The 5,601-nt window shown below is 44.8% G+C and overlaps 1 pseudogene; it reads right to left on the reverse strand.

The window, feature by feature from the left end:
- Window positions 1-38: 38 nt before the first annotated feature.
- LOC109474869 overlaps window positions 39-5,601 on the reverse strand; it is a 7,270-nt pseudogene continuing 1,707 nt past the window's right edge.

Raw genomic sequence — 5,601 nt, forward strand, 5'->3', positions numbered from 1 at the left:
AATAATACATCTTGTATTCAAGTGTAACATAGTAGTATTTACTATCAGTCATGGTGTTGCCAGTCATGTATTTTACAGGGCAGAAAAGCCTTTTCTGTGTCACTGGGGTCATGTGTACTCGAGAATCATCTCTGCATAGTACATTGTATTACACAAGCCCCAAAATACATGTTGTATACTAGTAATCCATGTTTGTCATATGGTCACTACTGTGGCCAGAAGAACTACATTGTACTAGGTATGTCATGTTTTTGTATACATCAGTTTGAAACTATGTAAACAGTATGAGCTAGCATTCACATTTAAGAGTGGTATTAAACCATAGAAGATCACTGCTGGTATTTGAGTCTATGATTGTTTTCCATGCTTCTAGTATTAATAGCAAGTTCTTATTAAAAAAAGAAAAACATTGCTTTCCTCAAGGACCCAGTTAAACAGCATGCAAATTTGACATTCTGGGATTAGTCCACCAGTGGTCAGGGCGTGTTGTTCAACAACCAAACTCTTTCTTATAGGTGTTGTGTGCTAACTGCTAAGCAGAGAAAGCAATACTAAATATAAGTAGTGTGCAATACCCAATACAAATAAGCATTGTGCAATATATAATAGATACAATAAGTACTGTGCAAAACCCATGCACATCAGTAGTCTGCAGTACCCTGTACAAACAAGTGCTTTGTTATACCCTTATTGTAATACCCTAGTTGGTAATATCACAGCCATCTTAGAGTACAAAAATGGACTACCAAGCCTTTTCACACCTTCCTGTTGACATCATTTTTCCTGTTGGATTTGGTGAAATCCTCGTACGAGTAAGGCACCACAGGTTTACACACCAGCTGCACCTGGTCCCCGAGGTGCTGGATCAGGGGTAACTTGTACAACACGTTGTCCAACATGTCTGGACTGGATGCCTTCAGGAACATCATCACCTAAAGGGCCAGAAGAAAATTTAATGTTTCTGAAACAGTCACTTGACTACATTTGGCTGTCTGATCGTCAATTATAGTAGGCTGTCTCTGGATTGTTTGAAACAATGCTGGAAATTGGCGTCACTTGTTGAGAAACAAATTTTGTCCGGATTACGTTATTTTATTTTCAGTCATGGCAACAGCTACTAGTATTTGTCACATGACATAAGACCCGTTTTGACGGAGATGTACAAGGCTTGTGATCACATAAAAATCCGTTCACGTCGTTCTTCAGAAAACACAAACAGCACCACCGCATGACCCTCCTCAATATGTACTGATAATTTACTCATACTGACCCTTCTTTCCGCCAGGACTTTGAACAGTTGTGCATTCCCGCTCCCCACGGTCTGCAGCACCAGCATGGCCTCCTTTCTCCATACGTCAAACAGCTGCTGCTGCTTCAGACCTGAGATGAAACAAAGACAACCGTACCTGATCATCAGCCTGGAGCCAGATGGGAAAGTCATAAAATTTTACATTTTGGTCTTTTACATCATTTACATCATTCGTTCTGGTAGGCAAAAGGCAGATCTGAAAAAAAATAAAAATCTGAAAAAACTCATATTCCACAGCCATTGAGCTGCCAAAATTTTCCAGTGTTAAACATCATGTGCCATTACATTGTCTTGATCTCCTGTGTCTATGTCTATGAAAGCATATCTCTCTGAATTTGTGACCGGTCCTTACGATAAGACCGCTTTGGAATGTCACTACATACGGCGTGCATGCGCGAGGATCCCATTATATTGTCTCTAAAGCGGTGTCCAATACCAATGACTTAACCAATACAATATTACATAAACCACAAAAAAAGTAATTAGAACTAAGGTTAGAACTTACCGCTATATCCTATATACATGTCTATCCAGTAGATAAAACCTTCTGTGGGAGATGAGGACCATTCCTGGGTCTTTTGCCCCGGCCATTCCACGCCCAGCACCTCGCTGGCAAACGCCTCGTATTGCCGCAGGGGTCGACACTTGACTTGAACCAGGCGACCCAGCGAGGGAACAGGGTTGGCCGTCAGGGCAGTGTCGAGGTCGGTAGGGGTACTGGACTGGATGACTGAAACATAACATTGGTAGACATTTGGTTCCAGCAAACTAATCTTCAAACAGATCCTTTTATGGCAAAATCGTAACCGACAAGTAATCGAAGCGCGGTTGCTGGACACTGCCGGGCGAATTGGACACTGCACGGTGCCTTGCCGGCTGTTCCGTTCACGATTTTGCCACCGAAGGATCTGCTTGGAGGTTTACAGTAAACGGCTTTTTAAAGCAAATGTCATCACGGTCAGATTTACTGCACTAACCATAATAGCCAGGTCACAATTGCATAAAGAGAAGTCCATTCTCCCATAGAAATGCATATCCTCGTGTAAGGATACAATATACACCCCCGACAAACTATTGGACCAGTCCGGTCAGAGGTCACGGACTGCACATGTTCTGACAAGAATACATTTCATATCCCAGCACTTCTCGCATCTTCATTCCTGGAGTGATTACTTATAAGTTCCAATATCTACACTAATTGGACACTTATATTGGTGGCAGCGGTGTCTGGCTTCGAACTCCCGCCAGCTCTGTCTTGTGGATCGCATTTGGAGCACATTGCCGACCGACGTTCGAGCACCCCCCTCCCCCACCTGGTTGACTCGTGTCTACCCTGCTCTACCAAGACTCCAGGTATGGCTAACCTCCATCCGTTTACGCTAGAAGACGATGAGGAAATTACCTTTCCACGGCTGCGACCACTGTTGTCACCTTCAGAAATTTCCCCCATTCAATCCCGTGGCGCATCCGGTGTCCGAACTGCAACCACCCTCCCAGGCGCCCTCCCACGTACAACACCACAGGTGGGTCCCACACCACTGTACAATCAGTATGCTCAGTCTGCTTACGCTACAGGATCTTTTCCTGGTAGGGGTACCGTGCCCACAGCCACGTCTGTTGCTGAATCCAATACTCATGGGACCAGCCCTGCCGGGGCTTCTTACCACCAGGCTCCGCCCCCTGCCATGACTCAGGACACCACCAACCAGCAACCCTCGTCAGACCTCCGCCTCAAGACAAGACTGCCACCCACATTTAACGGCACTGATGATGACTTCACCTTGTGGCTCAACAAATTTGACCTTTATGCCACTTCCCAGAAGTACACCCCTGAGGAACGTGCCATGGCCCTCCCAACTTTCCTTGACCACCATGCCCTGCGTTTCTACCTTGGTTTGCCGAGGCAGGCCCGTGCTACCTATTCAACACTGACTCAGCGCCTGGCCACTGCCTTTTCCAAGGAACACTACATTTACACGTTCCGCCAGTCGCTCCAGGAACGAACACGCCAACCTGGAGAACCCTTGATCGTATTTGCACTTGATCTACGCAGGTTGGTAAGCCAAGCCTATCCTGAGTACAACGAAGCAGCGGTTGAGGGGCTTACCTTGGACTACTTCTTCAGGGGAATTGATCCTACCATCCGCAGACGGCTTCGCGAGGTGCAGGCCACAACAGTGGACCAAGCAGTCAAAACCGCTACCATGCTGGAACAGGCCGCTACAGCAGCTGCATGGGAGGCCAACAACGCTCATGCTGTCGATCCTACCTCCCATCACCCCGCGGTGAGTGCCGTCCGCAACGATACCTCCCTACNGTCAGCGGTGTCTGCTCGGACCCGGAGAAGGAATACTCCAGCCAGTACAGCGAAGGGGACGCCATGACAAGGCAGGAGACTAGTGACAGCACTCTCCCACCACACTACAAGGGGGGTGTAAGTAAAGACGACTGCCGGGGTTTAGTTTCACCTCTATCAGTAATTGTTCGGCAAACACCCCGTCTGCCCGACAGGAACACGCAGTATCACTTTCCCCTCCCTTTGTCTGCTCTGCCTCTTCGTAACTAACGCAGTTGGAAGCCTGTATACCTTTGGTAATGCGGCACACGGCTAGATAATTATTACATTTCCGCATTATTCCGCCGTTTGATGAGTCAGATTCCTTCAAAGTCGTTCTTCGTTTCCTCGTTGTAACAAGTCCAAGTGAACACATACGTTGTTCTTACAGTTTCCTCGTTGTAACAAGTCCATGTGAACACATACGTTGTTCTTACAGTTTCCTCGTTGTAACAAGTCCATGTGAACACATACATGTACAATGTTCCTATAGTTTCCTCGTTGAAACAAGTCCATTTGACCACATACATTGATTAGTTACACCAGTGATAAGTTACATCATGGAGGTAGAAAAATCACATGATTACACTGGTGATTGGTCTTACGGTTTCGACGTCAAACAAGTCCATGTAAACACAAACAATGCTCTTACAGTTTCGTCATTGTAACAAGTCCATGTGAACAAATACGTTTAGGATACAATTCAGTTTCATTTTAAAGTTACAGTATTTTATTTACAATGCAGTACAGTGTAATACAGTGAATGAGTCCACTATTGACTGTATCAAAGGTATTGACGTTGGATTGTGTTAACATATAACCGTTCGGAACTTATGGTTATACAGTGCTTGCCCATGTTAGTCCATGTAATAACAATGCCCATACAGTGCTTGCCTTCACCTGACTTAATCACGTTTCTAACAGCCCTTTCACTGGTCATGACCCTAGGAGCTTGATGGTCAATACCTTCTAGCCAAAGTCCGCAGAATGGGGGTCGGGTGATCTTGATCTTGTCGATCGATCTATGCATGTGTGTTAACATGGACCAATTATTGTCAGACACTGAGAACTGACTGTTACCATGCAGTTGGAGGCTATAATGGCTGGTATCCATTGTTATAAAGAATCCTATCAGACTGATCCTGGGCTTTTATTGGGACTTCTCTTTTTTTGTTCAGTCACCTGGTCTACGGCCTAGAAAATATATGTTACAGACTATACGTGCCTTGGTTTTAACAAAATCATGTATTGAAACGGTTCGAATTGACCTATAAAATACAGACTTTAAGTCACATGACAGGCTTATAAATATTAACAAGAGTTCCACGATCTCATACCTTCGCCAAATGATGTTAACCCTTGTGGTTGACAAATTATACAATTTTAATCATTGATTTTGTAAATAAGAGCCCCATTTGCATGGATTATATCAGTTGATCATATTCTCCACCCAATGGCAGCCTTATCTTAACAAACATGCTATTATAGCACTTCCTCATAAATTATGCAAATTAGGCCATGATTTGAATAAATTATGTTTGTTGATGTTCACCTTCACTTAAGGTTCCGGGTCGGAGTTTAATTCTGACCAGGGTTCCAAATAGTGCGCAGTAAATCGCCGGATCTGCGAGGTTGTCACGCTAGGTTTGGCTCCCCATAGCTCGGCGATCGCTGTAGATTTTCAACTAGGTTTTGAATTGATCAAAAAGCCTTGGGATTGTAGTGTTTTTCGGCGCGGTGAAGTTGGACGGCCAGCGAAGCGTTTTTGGTATTAGTCCGCGAGCAAGGGTGATGCGGTTTGTCGCCTGATGACCCAAATAGCTGCGTTCTATGTGGAATTTCTAGGGGTTCGCGTCACCGGATTTTGCGAAAAACTTATCGCAACAACCTATATTTTTTTTCTGTTTTTCAGAAACAGAAAGTAGTAAGCTATTTCAGCATATAAGCCGTTAGCCTG

Source organism: Branchiostoma belcheri, unplaced genomic scaffold, assembly GCF_001625305.1.
Source record: "Branchiostoma belcheri isolate BF01 breed outbred unplaced genomic scaffold, Haploidv18h27 scaffold32, whole genome shotgun sequence".
Lineage (NCBI taxonomy): Eukaryota > Metazoa > Chordata > Leptocardii > Amphioxiformes > Branchiostomatidae > Branchiostoma > Branchiostoma belcheri.